General features: G+C 44.1%; 1 protein-coding gene and 1 long non-coding RNA gene across 11 annotated transcripts in view; one reads left to right on the forward strand and one right to left on the reverse strand.

Moving 5' to 3' along the window:
• Positions 1-122: 122 nt before the first annotated feature.
• Positions 123-20,474, reverse strand: part of LOC148143563 (uncharacterized) — a 30,461-nt gene continuing 10,109 nt past the window's right edge. For 4 of the 9 annotated variants that reach the window (XM_087974357.1, XM_087974359.1, XM_087974362.1 and 1 more), the window contains 2 exons: positions 9,808-10,006; positions 123-1,504 (listed from right to left, as the gene is read on the reverse strand). The gene's annotated coding sequence lies outside the window, so the exon portion shown is untranslated. Of the gene's footprint in view, positions 1,765-9,807; positions 10,007-11,788; positions 12,332-20,474 lie in introns of those variants that run through there. The other 5 variants (XM_087974361.1, XM_087974358.1, XM_087974365.1 and 2 more) reach the window with 5 other exon arrangements.
• On the forward strand, positions 3,974-19,426 carry LOC122540808 (uncharacterized). Of its 2 annotated transcripts, none has more exons than XR_015751266.1 (3): positions 3,974-4,128; positions 10,643-10,747; positions 15,759-19,426. It is a non-coding gene; the product is annotated as an uncharacterized LOC122540808 (long non-coding RNA). The 2 variants fall into 2 exon arrangements; XR_015751267.1 differs by lacking the exon at positions 3,974-4,128 and adding an exon at positions 4,136-4,270.

Genomic DNA, 20,474 nt, shown 5'->3' on the forward strand with positions numbered 1-20,474 from the left:
TAAAAGGGGCTTGACAGGATAGATGCCGATAAAATGCTCCTTTGTGGTGGGAGTCATAGAATCCTGACAATGTGGAAACAGGCCATTCAGCCCATCTATTCCACACTGGCCCTCTGAAGAGCATCCCACCCATACCCACCCCCTTACTCCGTATTTCCCATGGCCAATCCACCCTAAGTTCCACATCCCTGGTCACTATGGGTAATTTAGGACAGCCTATCCACCCTAACCTCTACACCCTAATCTGTAAATTACCTTCTCAAAAATGTAATTTAAATGTAGAGTTTTTCTCTAAGAAAAATGTTCGTCTGACTCCACATTCGGGCACAGACAGAATTCTCAATTATTGTTAGACAAGCTCTGCATTTGAATGACATTCTTGAGAAGGTAACAAAAAAGTCGTTCTGGGATTAACAAACCAAAGAGCAGAAACCTATTCTAAAAGATGAAGGATTTAATCTAAAATTGTTTGAGTCACATTTCCATGACACTGGATTCCATTGGATATAAATTGTCATCGTGCTCTCATTCTCCACAACCACCTGATGAAGGAGCAGCGCTCCGAAAGCTAGTGCTTCCAAACAAACCTGCTGGATTATAACCTGGTGGTGTGTGATTTTTAACTTTATCCATGGGAAACACATGAGTTGTGGGACCGGTAATAGTTCTTATTTTGTGATCTATTCCAAGTGAAATTTCTCCTCTGCACAGGCACGGGTGAACAGTTTGTATTCTGTGCGAGATCAGGCTAGCAGCTTTTAAATCTTATGTCAAGCAGCAGAAACAAACTGTCGAACAGCAATTGTATTCCGAGAGTGGTACTTCCAGCTCTGGTAATCCTGTTGCATCAACAGAGAGAGGGAGAGGATGTCACATCTAAAGAACAGACGAAAAGTTATTTTGCTTGTTGAGTCGGCTCTGCACTCAGATGAGACTGGATACTGCTTATAATGGATCATAATTAAATGCTACAATGGAACACCTTAAATTCAAGGAATTTTGAAAGGGCAAATGAACAGGAACTTTGAATAGAGATGTTCTTTCATTTCTAACCTTGGTTGACCCGTATGAGGCATTTTTATTGAGAGCTCCATAATCATCTTCCTGCTGGATTTTTTTTCGGGGCAAACAATTTCTGGTTAAAGAAATTCTGTATCCTGGGAAGGCAGGGAAATAAAAATACAAACGGGCTGTTAAAAGCATTTGAATTGTGGGCCGACGAGCTCTCGTGGGAGCAGTGCATTTGCCAAAAACATTTCGGAGGAATTCTGTTAACAGTTGCACTGAAAATAGTTTTCCTCACTGAACTTTAAACAGGTATTGAGAACGTTCCGCATTATAGATTGTATTCTTGAGGACTGGAGGAGGATTGAACTTGCCAACGTGAACCACACTTTGCAGAGAGAGGAAATTTCTCCGGATGAAAGAGGTTGATGGAAGTCCACAATTGTCAGATTATTTCATGAAAATAACAGCTGGTATGGGGATCCCAGAAGAGGGGCGTCTGTAATGAGCACACAGAAACAAACCCTTCAGTTCAGGCCAGCCAGATATCCTAAATTAATCTAGTGACCCATTTGCCAGCATTTGGCCCATATCCCTCTGAATCCTTCCTATTCATGTCCCTATCCAGATGAATTTTTTTCTTCGCAGAGTACTTGGGTGATAGCCAAGATATGCTATTACTCAGCCTTTCCCCACTGTGCTTAACCTTTCCTTCAGGCTAATTGTAGCTGGAGACGCCTGAAATCTGAAAAGGATTTCCTGAAAAAAAAAGGTTAATTCAAGATTGGGCTCAGTGATGGATTTTCTAAAGCTTGGCTATTGCAGTTTTCAAGCTGACAGAAAAAACTTTCAGTTGTTGTTGTCCAAGGCAGAGCAGATATTCTTTTAAGGTATAATTGAGGTATCTACCTTCTTTACAGTGTTTTTCTATCATTACCAGTGATTGTCCATCATTTGGTATATTGAGCATCATCTTTTTGTGATTCAACAGATATGACTTGAGTGAATTCTGTAAGATGCTTTTGTATTTTATTTAACTTTACTTGGTTCTTTGCCGTAAAGATTTACTTTTCATGTCATTGGTATTAAAATATTTCAATGTATAACAATGAAACAGCTCAGTTATTCTGAAATTATTTCAATTCGTTGGTCAATTGCAAAATAGCTGCATAACTGTTGTCAAAATTGATACCCCGGAAGCTATTTTGTTTAGTATATTTCCTTTGTAAAGATCTTATCCAAATTATAAAATGATTGTATTTTCATATGAAATAAAATTTGCAGTGTTTTATTAAATGGTTGAAAGTAACTTTGTACTTAATTGCTCCGTTTGGGATTAAACATTGTGACTTTGATAAAAGTGATCTTTCACAATTTATGGTGAATCTATTAACAAACAAATGTTGCCATTTGCTGTTGAATAACCACAAATTCAATTTGAAATTCTTGAATGAGTTGAATAAGGGGTAAAACGTAAATATTTATTGCACTTTTCAGAAATTCTCTGCACTGCCATTGTATTTGGTTAAACAAGATATGTGTCTCTCTTTATAACTTTGTTTCTTTGATATTTTATTTATCAGTGGTATTGCCCAAATAGCCTTAAAACATTTTTGGCATTTGGCGAAGATGTGAGTTTTCAGTCGGGCAACGTCATTCAATTGTGAAACAATCTGATGATTAAATTAAATACATATACGAACATCAACATGTAGAATTACCAATGAAATGTGAAATGTAAACTGTGGCTGCTCTTAATTTGGTGCAGACTGAATATCAATTGAAATGATAAGAATAAATAGCAATAATGGCACTGTGCACAAACTGTATGTAGCGTGAGGTCAGAATTTTTCTGATCATTTAATTCCGACACATGCAGTGACGGCAGCACCATGATCTGTTTTGTTTGTTTATGGAATGTGAGCATCACTTGCAGAGCCAGTATTTGACTGCAAGGAACACAGATATGAATATTGGGTGAGGACAAGATGAGGTTGAGTTGCAAGGTCTACTGTAACGTAACAAATTGTACTGGCTTCCACTGTACCCTGACAAGACAGAGACTTTGGGAGGAGAACAAAATAGGAATTTCTACTTAAATATTGATGCTCCCATTTAGATCTCTCAGAAGGAGATTGTTTGGTCCATCAATTCTGCAATGGCTCTTTTGAATTATTTCCCTGCATCCACATATATCTGGAATCGGTTTATTTTCAAGAATTTTGCAATTACCTTTGCCATTTACTGGTTCCATCACTCCTTCAAGATCATTCCAAATCGTAACAACTTGCTTATTTTCTTAAAAATTAAACCATCTCACGGCCACCCTCACCCCCTTTTGAAAAATGGCTGCACTATTTCCAATATGGTCATGCTTTCTAAATATTACCATGGACTTCTTTTTATGAACAAGTCTCTTCAGATTTCAACGTATCTTTTTAAACATAAAAATGCCCCTTTACATGTAGCTCAGCCCTTTAAATGTGTTATGTTCCTCTCAGCGCAATCTTGCCCCTCGATAATGTATATTTACTCCTTTAGATATGAATATGTCTCTTAAAGGGATATTTCTGCTTAGAAATAGGGCAACGTCTCTTCAAAATGTAGAATCATTTAGATATAACTGCGTCACTTTACATATTAAGATATCACTTTGAAATATAATCTTCTCCATTTAAATCTGTTTATTTGCAGAAATAGCCCGTTAAAATGTCCACGTCCCTTTAAAATGCAGATTTCCCCCTTTAGATATCGGAATATCTGTTAAAATTGAGCCGTGAGCTTTCCCAATGTAGACAGGGCTCCTGGAAACGTGGCAGTGTCCCCCCTGCAGCTGCAGAACGAGACAGGAGAGTTTGTTTTTGTGAATGAGCAGTTGTAGCGCGAGGTGGCTGTTGCTTGGTGACGGTGAGGCTCCCCCGGCCCCGCCCATCCCCCCGTGCAGACGTCACGCGGGGGCGACGGCGGTTGGGAGGAGAAGTCGCTCGAGCAGGGAAGCGGCGGCCGTTAGGAAAATGGCGCCGTGCGGCCCGGGGCAGACACCCGTCACTGGGCACCGCCGCCTTCCTGGCGCAGCTGCTGTGTCACGGCCACACCGGCCGGCTGTACAGCAGGCAGGAGCCGGTGAGCATTCTGAAGGCGGATGGGGTTAAGGGCCTGATGGGAACTCGTCGGCCGCCTGGGTGGTGGAGTTCTACTGGTCGTGGGGCGGCCCCTGTGTCAACTATGGGGCCACCTGGAAGGTACTGGGCCCGGGAGGTGAAAGGTGAGGCAGGTTGTGGGGGGGACGGAGGGGAAGGAATGTGGGGCCTGTCCTGTCATAGTGACATTTTACACTCACTTTCCATCTGCTTTTACTGGCGCTTGTGCTGTTTACCCCTCACTGTGTGTTCAATCCTTGTGCTGTTTGCCCCTCACTGTTTGTTTAATCCTTGTGCTGTTTGCTCTTTGCTGTTACTTGTGCAATTGCTGAGGTTTGTGTGTAAATACTAGTGAAGGAGATTATGCACCAGCATGTATATGTTCCTCAGTTATTGAAGGGGCAGGACCTGTTGAGAATGGTTAGTAAAGTATGTGGTGTACTAAGCCTTGTCAACATGGATATAGTTAGTTATTTGTGAAAGTATACTCTTTATTATTTAGATTCGGAGATGTACAGCACAGAAACAGACCTTTTTGGACCTCCCCATCCATGCTGACCAGATATCCGAAATTAATCTAGTCCCATTTGCCAGCACGTGGCTCACATCCATCTAAATCCTTCCTATTCAGATGCCTTTTAAATGCTGTAATTGCACCAGCCTCCACCACTTTGCCAATTGAGACACAGGCATGGTCCAACTTTTTCAGCGTCTGTCTTCTCCCTGGATTCACTCCCATTCTTTTCAGTTGCTCCAAGTCAACAATTGAACCCCAGAATGAAACGTAAATGGAAAAGGGGGATCATTCCAAACATGCACCAACCCATGCTCTGATTGGAAAAGTTGCCCCTTCAATACCTTTTGTATCTTCCTGCTTTCACCCTAAATCTATGCCCTCTAGTTCTGAATTTTACCCCAACACTGGGGAAAAGACATAAAAACATTGAGCAACCAGACAAATGCAAAAGCTATAAAACATCGAGCCACATGGTGGGGGGGGGGGGGGAGAATTATGGCTCTACCCTTTTTGTTCTGATTAGCATTTGTACACCTAATATCTGTCAAGAACACCAGCATCGCCACAGAGCATATTGTGTACACTCCTCAGTGTCAAAACACAGGGCGCATGTTTGCCGGCGTCACCAAAACATTGGGCATGTTCCTCGCTGTCGGCAGATAAAGGGCGAGACCTACTTTTGATGGACAAATAAGGAGCACTGGAGGACCGGAAGGAGACTTGTCCTCCTGACGTTCAGATCTCCCCTATCGGTGAATGCGGAAGGTGGACCATGAGCTTCTGAAGCTCCTGCTCTTCTCTCTGAATGAAGAGCTTCACCCCAGACTGCAACTTCCTTCCTCTGTCCAATATCTGTGAGTATGGCACTCTCTTCTCACCCCCTTTTCCATTTATTGACTTGGAGCAACTGAAAGGAATGGGAGTGAATCGAGGGAGGAGACAGACTCTGGAAAGGTTGGTCCAGGCCTGTGTCTCAATTGGCAAAATAGACAGACAGGAGATTGGAAGAACGCAGCAAGCCAGGCAGTAACAGGAGGTGGAGAAGTCGACATTTTGGGTGTAACCCTTGTTAAGGACTGGGGGTGGATACAGGGAGAACTGCAGAACAAGGGTGTGCTGGGGGCAGGGTGATGAAGTGGGGATAGGTGGAGACAGGTAGAGTGTACGACCTGGTTGGTGAATGGGAGGAAGGAATCTAGTTGGTGGCAGGCTGGGAAGGGAGTTGTGGGATGAGTAGGCAGGTTATTTGAAATTGGAAAATTCAATGTTGAATCCTCCGGGCTGTGGACTGCTCAGGCAGAAGATGAGGTGTTCCTCCAATTTGCGGTTTGGTTCGTTGTGGCAATGGAGGAAGCTAAAGATAGTCATGTCAGAAAGGGAATGGGAAGGTGAATTAAAATGGGTGGTGACTGGGAGGTCCGGTCGGCCTTTGCAGACGTGGCTGTGATGCAAGTTTAAACCCAGTCTCCCCGATGGAGGGAAGACCACAGTTGGCAAACACATGGCAAACACAGTACCCCAATGTAAAGTTACAGCCTTTGCTGTGAAAATAAACAGAAAGGTGTATTGTTTAAATGGTGATATATTGGGATATGGAGAAAGTGAGGACTGGAGATTAGAGTCAAAAAGTGTGGTGCTGGAAAAGCACAGCAGGTCAAGCAGCATCCGAGCAGTAGGACAGTCGAAGTTTTGGGCACAAGCCCTTCATCAGGAATGACGCGTGGATGTTCAGAGGGGCATCAGTGTCCTTCTGTGCCAGTTGTCAGACAGGTGCAGCAGGCAATGAGCAAGGCGAGTGGCGTGTTAGCAAGAGGAATTGAGTTCAGAAGTGGGAATGTCTTCCTACAGTCAGGGGGTCATTGAATATATTCAAGGCTGAGTTCATCTGATTTTTATGTGGATGTTTATGGGGATGGCAAGAAAATGGTTTTAAGACAAGTATAGAACAGTTTGAGTCAGACAGCACAGAAACAGACCCTTCAGTCCAACTAGTCCATGTTGACTGTTCTCAAACTAAACCAGTCCCACCTGCCTGTGTTTTGGCCCATATCCCTCTGAACATTTCCTAATCATGTACTTATCCAAATGTCTTTTAAACATTGTAACTGTACCTGCATCCACCACTTCCTCTAGACATTCAGTCCACACAAAATTGTGCCCTTCAAGTCTTTTTAAAATCTCTTTCTCCTCTCACCTTCAAAATTTGCTCCCTTGAAATCCCTACCCCGGGGAAGGACATCCATCGTTCATCTCCTCAGTCCCCTCATGATTTTATAAACCTCGATAAGGTCACCTCTCCACCTCCTATGCTCCGGTGAAAAAGTCCCAGCCTATCCACCTAGATGTAGATAGATCCATATCCTGTCATGATCTGTTCAATGCTGCTACCAATTCTCACGGAGTGTCCACGATAGCAAGAGTCCACAAGACAAAGGAAGAAATTAGGCTCATTCCATTCAATTATGGTTGATCAGTTTCTCAATCCCTTTCTTCCACTTTTAGCAAAGTGAAAATGGAGAGAGTGAATGTGGGGTGGAGATTTTCAGCTTAGAGGGAATGAGAGAGGAAAGAGAGTTCACTATAAATTAGAATTTATGGGATCGGTAGGTGAGCCGAAGAGTTGCAGTTGGAGTTTAATTTGGAGAAATCGGAGGTTTACATTTTGGTCAAGCAATCCAGGAAGGACTGACATTTAAGGGGAGTGTTGCAGAATAAAGAAACCTTGGAGTGCAGGTTCATAGTTCCTTGAAAGTGGAGTCTCACGTGGAGAGAATAATGAATTTAGTTTGCTTCATTGTTCAGGGCATTGAGTATAGGAGTTGGAAGGTCATGTTATACATCCTTCCCTCTTGAACGTGTGGTATCTAACTGCTTAATTGTTTCTAGTGAATACAGCCCACATCTCCTGCTGCTGCCATAATATGGTTTGTTTGGAAGCACTAACTTTCAGAGTGCTGCTCCTTCAGGTGGTTGTGGAGACGAAGGTCATGATCACAGAATTTATAGCCAACGGAGTCCAGTTCATGGAGATGTGATACATTAAACAATTTAGATTAAATCTTCCATCTTTTAGAATGGGGCTCTGTTCTTTGGTATGTTAATCCCAGAACTTGTTTTCAGTAACTTTCTCAAGAACGTAATTTAAATGCAGAGCTTTTCTATCAAAAATGTCAGGCTGACGCGACATTGGGACCCAGACAGAATTCACACCTATTGGTGGGTCGGCTGGGACTTTTTTCACTGGAGCACAGGAGGTTGAAAGGTGAAGGTATCGGGTGCCTCATTAGCAAGTTTGCACATGGTACTCAGATTGATGGAATATCAGATAGTGAAGGGGACTGTCAGATGATACAGTAGAATATAGATTGGAGAGTTGGGAAGAGAAATGGCAGATGGAGTTCAATCCAGACACACGTGAGGTGATGCATTTTGGAAGATGCAATTCAAGAGCGAGCTATACAGTAAATGGAAAGGTCCTGGGGGAAATTGATGTACAGAGAGGTCTGGGTGTTCAGGTCTATTGTTCTCTGAAGGTGGCAACGCATGTCAGTAGAGTGGTCAAGGCAGCATACAACACGCGTTCCATCATCGGACGGATTGAGTAAAAGAGTTGGCAGGTCATGTTAAAGTTATAAGATTTTGGTTCGGCCACATTTGGAATACTGCGTACAATTCCAGTCGCCAGATTTCCAAAAGGATGTGGATGCTTTGGAGAGGGTGCAGAGGAGGTTCACCAGGATGTTGCCTGTTATGGACAGTGCTAGCTATGAGGAGAGGTTGAGGGGGGGGGACTTGATTGAGGCCTATAAAACCATGAGAGGTGTAGACAGGGGTAGATAGGAAGAATACTTTTTCCCAGAGGGGGAGACTTAATTACTAGGGGTCACGAGTTCAAAGTAAGAGGGGAAAGGTTTGAGGGAGATAAACATGGAAAGTTCTTTACGTAGAGGGTGGTGGGTGCCTCAAATGCATCGCCAGTGGAGGTGGTAGGGGTGGGATCGATTTCATCATTTAAGATGTATCTAGACAGATATATGAATGGGCAGGGAGCAAAGGGATACAGATCCTTAGAAATTAGGCAGCAGGTTTAAATCGAGGATCTTGATCAGCATAGCCTTGGAGGGCTAAAAGGCCTGTTCCTGTGCTGTAAGGTTCTTTGTTCTCTTTATAGAGGTTGACAAAACCATGAGGGGCATAGATAAGGTGAACGGCCTGTGTCGTTTCAAGATTAGAGAGCAAATTAAGGGGAGAGGAGAAAGATTTTAAAAACACATGAGGAGCACCTTTTTATTAACAGCGAGTGGTTTGTGTGGAATGAATGTCCAGAGGAAATGGTGGATGCAGGTTGAGTAACAACGTTTAAAGGACATTTGGATAAGTGCATGAACAGGAAAGGTTCAGAGGAATATGGGCCAGACACAGGCAGGTGGGACTAGTTTAATTTGTGAATATAGTCAGCATGGACTAGTTGGGCTGAAGGGTCTGTTTCTGTGCTGTCTGACTCTATAACTGTTCTATACTGGTCTTAATCATTTTACTTGCCTTCCCCCATTAACATCCACTTCATTGTTGTTCTAAAATCAGATGAACTCAGCCTTGAATATATTCAATGACCCCCTAACTTCCGGAAGACTTCTGAACTCAATTACTCTCGCTAATATACCACTTGCTTTGCTGATTGCTTGCTGCACCCATTTGACAACTGGCAGTGAATTGTGTGGAAGGACACTGAGGCCCCTTTGTATATCCACACAGCATTCCTGATGAAGGGCTCATGTCTGAAATGTCGATTTTCCTGCTCCTCTGATGCTGTCTGACCTGCTGTGCTTTTCCAGTGCCACACTTTTCGACTCTGATCTCCAGCATCTGCTGTCCTCACTTTCTCCACATCCCAATATATCACCATTTAAACAACGCACCTCCTTTCAGCAGTTATTTTTTCATAAGAGGCTATAACTTCACACTGTGGGACTGCATTTGCCGTGCGTTTGCCAATTGAGACTCAGACCTGGACCAACGTTTCCTGACTCTGTTCCCTCCCTGGAATCACACGCTTTCTTTTCAGTTGCTGCAAGTCAACAATTGAACTCCAGAATGAAAAAATGAAATGGAAAAGAGGTTAAGAAAAGAGAGTGCCGTACTCACAGATGGTGGATAGAGGAAGGAAGTTGTAGTCCGAGATGAAGCTCGATCTTCATTCGGAGAGAGAGGAGCAGCTTCAGAAGCTCATGGTCTACCTTCCGTTTTCAGACAATTGGGGAGCTCTGATTGGCAGGAGGACCAGGCTCCTTGCGGTCCTCCCTGGCTTCCCATTAGTCCATTTGAAGAAGGATTTGCGCCGTTTCTGCAGACAGTGAAGACAATGGTTAACGAATATAAATGAGAGGAATAACCTAAGAGGGTTTGCCAAATATAAGGGTCAGGAGGAAGGGTCCCAGATAGTTGCTCTAACCGGTCCCGTAGCGGTGGAGGAAGTCGAACATGCCATTAAGGCGATGGACGTGAAAACCGCTGCGGGGCCGGATGGAGTGACGATGGGAGATATAATTAAAGTTTTCAATAAGGATAATTCGCTGCTGCCCAGGATATATTCTATTTGGGTTATAAAGGGCAAGATTCCTGACCAACTTAAGGTCAGTAGGACAGTGCTTATTCCGAAAGTTTTGCTGAACCGGCGAACATGCGCAGTATGATCTATGGAGATACTGTTCCTGACGGATTTAAAGTGTCCAAATGTCACATTTTCTCCACCCTCCTCCCCACCTTCGCTCGACATAACTGCGCGCACCCCTTGCTATTTTTGATGTTCATCTTACCTACACCCCTCATGATTTTATAAATTCAATGAGGTCACCCCTCAACCTCCTGTGCTCCAGTGAAAAGAGTCTCAGCCTCTCTTTCTAACTCAAACCCTCCAGTCTTGGTAACATCCTGGTAAGTCTTTACCGAACCCCCTCTAATAGTATTCTTCCTATTACAGGGCCACCAGAAGCGTTCTCAGTACTCTGCAAGTGGCCTCACCAACATCTTGTACAACATCTAAATGATGTCCCAGCTCCTTTATTCAATGGTGTGAACAATTAAGGTAAGTGTGCTGAATGCCTTCTGAACCACCCTTCCAACCAGTGATGCAACTTTCAATGAAGCATGTACCTGAACCCCCCCCCCCCCCCCCCCAAATCCCTCTGTACAAGCCCTGCCCTTCCTTAATTCCTTGCAAAATGCAACCCCTCACTTTTATCTATACCTCTCTCATACACATGCTGTCTCTCAGACGTACACCCCGCTCCCCCCCAACACACACACCCTCTCACAGGCTTATACTCCATCACACTCACTTTACCAAGCATGTGCACACATACTCTCTTACATGCACTCTCACACACGCACACGTACCTATAACGATGGGGTGAATTTGCATTTGCAGAGTTATATGTGCAATTTTGCGCAAAAGATGCACAATATGCAGTTGGTCAATCCATGTAATATTTTATAAATTCCTACTTTGGAAATAGAACAAGTCCGATTTAAGATTGGGATACTGACACACCTTTCATGCATTTTCTGGGCTGAGATGTCACCTGTTTTAAAAGAACCTTAAGTGATCTTGAGAATATGACTTAATAATAACTCTGGGATGTTCACATTAATGAACTACAACCTACAACCCATTCTAAAAGATGAAAGACTTAACAGCAATCTACATTTGTTCAATACATCATGTCAGTTGCATGATACTCGATCTTTTGCTATAAACTCTGTCTTATGATCCTGCACCACAGCTACCCGATGAAGGAAAGCTAGTGCTTCCAAATAAACCTGTTGGACTATAACCCGGTTTCGTGATTTTTAAACTTTGTCCAACCTAGTCCAATACCCGCATCTCCACCTCGTTTCTAGCGAACATAGCCCATACCTCCCAGTGCTGCCAGTAATCTGCCGAGGAAACGATGCAGTACCTGCACTCCTGAAAAATGTACAATTTCTAATGATCTTAACTACTAATTCACTGCTCCATCTGATACACGACATTGGAAACTCCGTGCAGGAGGCTGAAAGAATGAGCAGCTTTAAAACAAAAACAGCTTGGAGCTCATAGCTTTCAATGAGAGCCTGAGCCTGGCAGTACGTTAAGGTAACCTTTATTGTGACCCAACATTGTTACAGCTTCAGATTCCCCCAGCAAAAAGGCAGAGAAAGAGTAGCTGATTTTTTTTTTAACAGCTCAGGGTCAAAGTGCATATATACCCGCCACCTCACTTTCTTTACTATTGGTCAGCACCGAGTTGTCCCTTTGTAATTGGATCCTTGGTACTTGTTGTGGTTCTGTTCGCCGAGCTGGGAATTTGTGTTGCAGATGTTTCGTCCCCTGTCTAGGTGACATCCTTAGTGCTTGGGAGCCTCCTGTGAAGCGCTTCTGTGATGTTTCCTCCGGCATTTATAGTGATCCTTGGTACAGCCGCAACCCGTAGGAAATATTGCCTCACTCGGCAATTTCAACCCATACATGTCTCCAAGTAAGTTTCTCTTTGCGCATTTGCTGTTGGGGGGGGCAGTGTAGAGTCAAAAACACTGCTGTGCGTCTGGAGACATGTGTAGGCCAGACCGGGTAAAGGATGCAGTTGGGATGACTGAGTGAATCCTTTTCCTCCAATGACAGTTTCCTTCCCTAAAAAGGAAGTGAGTGAATCAGATGGAGGTTTTCTCCTCCCACCACACCTCCCCCCACCCCCTGAAAAATGGTTTCACCGTTAAATTCCGAACTCCAGATTTCTGACCAGATTCCAAATCCGCCATCTGTTAACGGGATTCAAACCAGTGAGTCCCCAGAACTGGGTTGATAGTCCAGTTGATTATTGCACTGAGCCGTTGCTCCTTCAATCCCCCTGCGATGGCACTTGAACTCGCTGGCGCCTCCGCAGGGGGGAGGAGTGGGTGAAGCTACTCCCGCACTCGGGGCAGCTGAAGGGCCTCTTCCCTGTGTGGACCCGCTGGCCTGTCAGCAGGGCGAAGGCCTGCATACAGCCCTTCCCACACTCAGGGCAGCTAAAGGGCCTCACCCCCGTGTGGACTCACCCGTGGGTCAGCAGGTGAGATGAATTTTTAGATTAGATTTTAGATTAGATTACAGTGTGGAAACAGGCCCTTCGGCCCAACAAGTCCACACCGACCCGCCGAAGCGAAACCCACCCATACCCCTACATTTACCCCTTACCTAACACTACAGGCAATTTAGTATGGCCAATTCACCTGACCCTGCACATCTTTGGCTGGTGGGAGGAAACCGGAGCACCCGGAGGAAACCCACGCAGACACGGGGAGAACGTGCAAACTCCACAATGTCAGTCGCCTGAGGCGGGAATTGAACCCGGGTCTCTGGCGCTGTGAGGCAGCAGTGCTAACCACTGTGCCACCGTGCCGCCCACTAATTGCTGAAGCCCTTACTGCACTCGGGGCAGTATAATGACCTCTCCCTGGTGTGACAGTGCCGAATAGTCTCCAGGACAGACTGGGCACAGAAGCCTTTCCTGCAGTCGCCACACTTCCACGGTTTCTCCATGGCCGAACCTTCAGTCGCGCACACACACGTGTACAGCCCCTCCCTACCGTGAATTCCTCTTTCCAGTCTGTGTAACTGTTTTCGGCTCCACATACACTGTGCTGCAACAGTAGGGAGGCAGCAAGAGGGGGCAGGGCAAGGCCAACAGCAGGCTCCCACACTACACCGGAGTTGCCTTGCACAGTTTGCAAAACTCCCTTCCCCATCAGAGAATCCCCACAGTGTAGAAGACTCCACACCAACCCTCCGAAGGGTAACCCACCCAAACCCATTCCCCGACCCCTACTGCTCAACATTTACCCCCTGATTAATGCACCTAACCTGCACATCCCTGAGCACTCTGCGTAATTTCGTACTGTCAATCTACCTGAACCTGGACAAAGTTAAAAATTACACAACACCAGCAGTTTGTTTGGAAACACTAGCATTCGGAGCACTGCTTCTTCATCAGGTGGTTGTGGAGAATAAGATCATAAGGCACAGAATGTATGAAAAACATTAGTGTCCTGCCACTGAAATGATATATTGAACAATCCTGGATTGTTAAGTCTTTCATATTTTAGAATAGATTGCAGTAATCATTAATCTGTAAATTCCAGAACTTCCTGTCAAGCATCTTCATGATAGCCTAAGGTTTTCATAACAAAAGGTGACATCTCAGCTCAGACAATGCATTAAAGGTGAGGTCAGAGTCTGTCTGTCGTCCAGTTTCAGTCAGACTGGTTATAGAGTCAGCACGGAAACAGACTCTTCGGTCCAACTCTTATATGCCAACTAGATATCCCAACTGAGCTGAAAATGTGTTGCTGGAAAAGCGCAGCAGGTCAGGCAGCATCCAGGGAACAGGAGAATCGACGTTTCGGGCATAAGCCCTTCTTGGATTTCTGAAGAAGGGCTTATGCCCGAAACGTCGATTCTCCTGTTCCCTGGATGCTGCCTGACCTGCTGCGCTTTTCCAGCAACACATTTTCAGCTCTGATCTCCAGCATCTGCAGTCCTCACTTTCTCCTCCAACTAGATATCCCAACCCAATCTAGTCCCACCTGCTAGCACCTGGCCCATATCCCTCCAGTTGCCTCTTAAATGTTGCAATTGTACCACCTCCACCACTTCCTCTGGCAGCTCATTCCATACACGTTCCACCCTCTGAGTGAAAACGTTGCCCCTTAGGTCTCTTTCATATCTTTCCCCTCTCACCGCAACCCTATGCCCTCTAGTTCTGAACTCCCCCACCCCAGGGAAAATACTTTTTCTATCTATCCTATCCATGCCCCTCATGATTTTATAAACCTCTATAAGGTCAACCCCCAGCCTCTGATGCTCCAGAGAAAACAGCCCCACATGTTCAGTTTCTCCCTATAGCTCAAATCCTCCAATCCTGGCAATATCCTTGTAAATCTTTTCTGAACCCTTTCAAGTTTCACAACATCTTTCCGTTAGGAAGGAGACCAGAACTGCATGCAATATTCCAAATGTGGCCTAACCAATGTCCTGTACAGCCGCAACATGACCTCCCAACTCCTGTACTCCATACTCTGACCAATAAAGGAAAGCATGCCAAACGCCATCTTCACTATCCTGTTGACCTGCGACTCCACTTTCATGGAGCTATGAACCTGCACTCCAAGGTCTCTTTGTTCAGGAATACTCCCTAGACCTGAAATCCAAGCTGACGCCAGACTACCCTGTGATCAGTGCTTTGATTAGCAGTGCCAACCCTCTGCCTTTACCGAGCTTGCCATATGACTATTCCCTCTAGATTCAGGATCCAATCCTTGTCATCCTGAAGCCATGCCTCTGTAAGGAGTCTCAGATCATAATTATTCTCTTCGATGTGTACAGTCAATTTTGTTACAATGCAATGCACATCAGACATGCCGTTTCCAGTTTCAATTTTTGTGATCTTCAGAATCCAGTTTTGATCGCTGGTACATTTACTCTCCTTGTCCCTTTCTATTGTTCTCTGATCATTTTCCACATCACTACATTGCTCACTGGCCTCGATTTGGATTGGCCATGCTAAATTGCCCAGAATGTCCAGGGATGCATAGGTTAGATGGGTTAGCCATGGGAAATACAGGGTTATAGTTTCATAGTAATAGAAGCAGGAGTAGGCCATTTGGCCTGTCCAGCCTGCTCCACCATTCATTAAGATCATGGCAGATATATCCATCGATTCAGCTCCTCCTCCCTGCATTGTCCTAATTACCCTAATTCCCTGACCATGAAAACCCATCCACCTGTGTCTTGAATGTACTTAATAAAGCTGCCTCTCTTCGTTGGGCAGAGAATTCCATAGATTGACTGCTGTGTGGGAAAAGCAGTTCCTCCTCATCTGTCCTAAATCTACCCTCCCCCACCCCCTCAACTTGAGGCCTGGTCTCATCCACCAGCAGAAATGACTGGATAGGGCACGGCTTCATTCCCACAGTGCAATGAATTCCCGCTTTCTACCAAAATCCCAGATGTACTCCCTCACTCAGTTGCTGTCTCACAAACGAAAGACTTCATTGTAACTTCTTTTAATCCCATTAAGGGCACAACATCTTGGAAAGCTACTCTGAAAGTCCAACCACACTTCTGCATTCACCGAAGACAATTACAACATGGAAACAGACCCTTCAGCCCAACTCATCTGTGCCTAACAAGATATCCTAAATTAGTCTTGTTTCATTTGTCTACATGTGGCGCATATCCCTCTAAGCTCTTCCTATTCATGTACCCCTCCAGATGCCTTTTAAATGTTGTGGAAGGCAAGAAAATAGTTTGAAGACCACGACAGAACAGTTACAATCAGACAGCACTTCAGCGCAACTATTCCATGCTGACTATGTTCTCAAACTAAACTAGTGCCACTTGCCAGTTTTTGGCCCATATCCATCCGCACCGTGTCTGTTCATGTACTTATGGAAATGTCTGTTGCATCTGTGCGTGCATCCACCACGTCCTCTTTACATTCACTCCATACATGAACCACTCTGTTTATAAACAAACCTTTTCTGATTCTGTCCACTCCGTGAATTCATTCCCTTTCCTTTTTTTGCTGCAAGTCATAAATTGAAGCCCAGAATGAAAAAAATGGAAAAGGAGTTGAGAGGAGAGTGCCGTACTCTCAGATGGTTGACAGAATAAGGAGGTTGCAGTCTGGAGCAAACTCAATCTTCATGGAGAGAGGGGGAGAGGGGGAGCAGCAGGAGCAGCTTCCAACGTCTGCATTCAGACAATAGGAAGGCTCTGATTGGCTGGAGGACTAGTCACCTTCTGGTCCTCCAGGGCTCCTGACTGGCTCTTTCACCCAATAAAGAAGCTTGTGCTTCCGAATAAACCAGTTGGATGATAACCTGATGTCGTGTGATTTTTAACTTTATGTACCTGAACTCTTCCCCACCCCACCCCACCCTACCCCACCCAGTGTCTCTGTTCTCCAACACGACGCAGGAGCCTATCATTAACTGCACAAGTCCTGCTCTTCCTTGTTTTAGCAAAATAAAACCCCTTGCCTTCATCTGTTGCTCTCTCAGACACGCACACACACTGTCTCACAGGCTTGTACTTCATCAAGCACACACTTCATTAGCATGCATAAGTCTATGGAGTGAATTTGCATTTGCAGATATATTCAATTTTGCTCAAAAAGCACACAAACTGCAGGTAGTCAATCCATATAATATTTTATAAATTCCCAGTTTGGTTAATAGAACCAGTCTGATTCAAGATTGGGATACAGACTCGAACCTCACACCTTTTGTGCAGTATCTGAGCTGAGATATCACCTATTTTTATAAAACCTTAACCCATCTCGAGAAAGTAAATTAAAAGTAGTTCTGGAGTTTATATATTAATGAACTGAAACCTGCAACTATGGAAAATAAAGAACAATGAAAGCATGGGAAAGATTAAAGCATGAAGACCACTGGCAATCTGTGGAAGGCAAGATAGGATAAGCATAGTGGAATTTTCTTACACCAATTAGCAGAGTAAGGTTAAGACTGAAAGGTCACTATGGAGAGATGAGATAACACAAGTAATAAAGCAAGATTAGATTAGATTAGATTACTTACAGTGTGGAAACAGGCCCTTCGGCCCAGCAAGTCCACACCGACCCGCCGAAGCGTAACCCACCCAGACCCATTCTCTTACATTTACCCCTTCACCTAACACTACGGGCAATTTAGCATGGCCAATTCACCTAACCTGCACATTTTTTGGATTGTGGGAGGAAACCGGAGCACCCGGAGGAAACCCACGCAGACACGGGGAGAATGTGCAAACTCCACACAGAGAGTCGCCTGAGGCGGGAATTGAACCCGGGTCTCTGGCGCTGTGAAGCAGCAGTGCTAACCACTGTGCTACCGTGCCGCCCACTAAGTTTCTCTGTTAAGTTTCTCTGCAAGTGCAAGTTTCTCTGTTAAGTGTTATTATGACAGGATTGGGACAATAAGTATTTGGGACATGACATTAAGATATCTAATTAATAGTTAATAGAGTCAGCTTGAGACAGGAGACTATTGTGACAGATGGAATAGCTAAATATCTCTCATGACAGGTTAGTCTGGAATGCAAAGATCACTGTAGCAGAGTTAGCAATAAATATCTAACCGTGACATTAGAATAACATTAAGTAGAATGTACAACTAAAGAGATAATGGAACTAACATCACTGGTTTATTGTATGGCTAGAGTGAGGTACTTAGCTTATCATGTCCAACTATATTAATCAAACAGAAACATGATAAAAATGATAAAAATCCACGGACCCTGAGGTTCGGGGGAATTCGAGAATCTGCTTTCTCAGTGTCACGGTTTTTTGTTTGCAAATAAAAGACCTACTTCTTGAAGAACTCTCTGCGTCTCCTGGTGGTTCTCTACATTTTCTCCACAACAAATTTGGCGCTGCGAGCAGGGTTGTGCAGAGACCCACCTGGACAGAGGGCGGCAGTAACAGGGTGCTTGTTGGTCCACCAGGGGCATTCCCGAGACTGACAGAATAAGGGTACCCAACAAAAGAACGTTAGCATTTTTGCTGTGAATTTGGACTATATTCTGTTGGCTTCGAGTGGTCCTGGGGGACTCAGAGGTGCAGGAACCTGCCCGAGGGTCTCTCCGATCCAAGATCCAAAGGCGAGGGGTAAATTGCAGCTGATGGAGACGTGGAGAATAGGTCAAGAAAACTGCATAGTGGGGTAAGGGGTGAGTAAGAATGGAACGTAGCAATTGTTGAGTAAAAATTCCACGTGGTGTATATAAGACCCTATAAATAGGGCAGAATAAAGAAGGGGAAATTGTTTTACTGGAAGCACTGATAGACCTGTTTAGAAAATTGGCAGATTGGCAGTGGATGATTAAAAGTAAAATAGCAGAGAATAGTCATAGTGTTATATTGTTACTAGACTGTTAAGTGTTTTAGATAAGGCCTGTAGGATAATAGGATTTTTGGAAATGAACAAAGGGTCTGTTTAAGTAAGGCTCTGGGTGACAGCAATTGATTTAAAGCAGCTGTTAGCAGCAAAGCTCTGTGTGTGTGAGAGAGAGCAGGAGCAGCTGTCGCTTGCAGAATATGTGTGTGTATGTGTCTGTGAGAGAGATAGAGTTTATAGTTTAATCATTGTGATCTGATTTGTATGCATAATTGTTTGTGGTGGTTAAATGTTTATTTTGATTTTATTTTGCACTAAGAATTTAAGAGTTCTTTTTTGAGAGAACTTTCTCAAGAAACATTTAGTGATTGGTGCAGTGTTAGATTGGTTTAGGCTGAATGAATGAGAATAGATTGTTTGTATTAACTAGCTGCAACTGAGGACGTTTAGAAACTGAGATTGGGAAGAGACAATTGCAAGTTATAAAGTTAGGAATTGCTTATACTATTGAACAAAGTACTATCGGACTTGAATGGTATAAGCAAGTGATTTATGAGAGCAAAGACAATACATTAGTTGGACTGAAATATATCGTAGGATGGATAAAGGGACTGCAGTTGAGATACTGAGTGAGAAATTTCCAATGGCAAGAAATGATATTGTAAAAATTTCAGAGAAATGGGAAAAAAGAACTAAGGATTTATTGACTAAATGGCCAAAAGAAGGTACCTTTGATAAACATATGTGCATTGAGATGGAAGGATTAATTAAGAACTATAAGCCGCAAGATAAATCTAAAAATAAAAACCAAAAAAGGGATCAGGAGATGGAAATACTGAAACTTTTCAGGAACGAGGGTGAGGAACTGAAGGTAGCTTGTCAGGCACCTGTGGTGACCAGGAAAGCTGCAAAAGAACAAGCTGAGCAGTTATGGGAAACAGGAAAGCAGGAATCAGCTGCCCCCATCCTCTATACCCAGATGTAAAAGAGTTGAATAGACCTCCTCCCTACTTGAATGAAGAGGTATTGAAGCAGTGTCCAGTAATAAAGGGAACAGTAGAAATAGAGGGATAGTTAGAATGGTATGGAAGTGCGGAAGACAAAAATGAACTGAGGGAAAGAAGAGAAAGAGAAAAAGGGACAGGCAGGAGCAAATAGAATCTATACAACGAGAGCAAGAAGAGCAGAAACATGAGATTAGTGTGCTGCGTGGGCTAAGGGAACAAAAAGCAATTGAGGAATACTCATTGCGATATGAAAGGAGGGCTGAAGAAAAAAGCTGTGAAAGTGACGTAAAACAAGCAGAAAGGGATGATGAGAGACCAGGAAAGAAAAAGGTCCCAGTATCTAAAGAATGGGAGGAATTAGAAATAGCATCGGACTCAGAGCCCGAGGGAGAATTATTGAGAAGTACTGTTAGTAAAGGGAAAAAGGGCCAACAAGGAAGGATGCTCCTTATAAAAGAGGGGAGAAACCCAGCCTACATGCCTTGGGGAACTCAGGATCGGAAAGACTGAAGAATGCGCTGCCGGGTTTACATGAGGGAGCAGGAAAGTGGATCAGGGCTTTTGAAGATGAAACCACAGGGCGATTGCTGGCTATAGGAGACTTGAAGGCACTGCTGGTGAGGTTGGTAGGGCTCCCGAAAGTCAAAGGAAATAATGGTCCGAATCCACTTGAAAAATGTGGCAGACAATCCAATGATTGACGGGGTCGGGTTTGATCAAGTGAGACAGAATGTATGGCAGGCCTTAAGAGACTGTTATCCACCCAAAATGGACCCCCAGGCTCAGATGGGAGAAAGTGAAAACCTGGCTGCTTACTTGGAGAGACAGTTAAAGAAATGGAGACTGGAAACAGAGCAAGACATAGAGTCTAATCAGTTGCTGACCACA

The sequence above is a fragment of the Chiloscyllium plagiosum genome, unplaced genomic scaffold (genome assembly GCF_037043375.1).
Source record: "Chiloscyllium plagiosum isolate Xiang-an unplaced genomic scaffold, Cpla_swu_hap1 HiC_scaffold_27, whole genome shotgun sequence".
Taxonomy (NCBI): Eukaryota; Metazoa; Chordata; class Chondrichthyes; order Orectolobiformes; family Hemiscylliidae; genus Chiloscyllium; species Chiloscyllium plagiosum.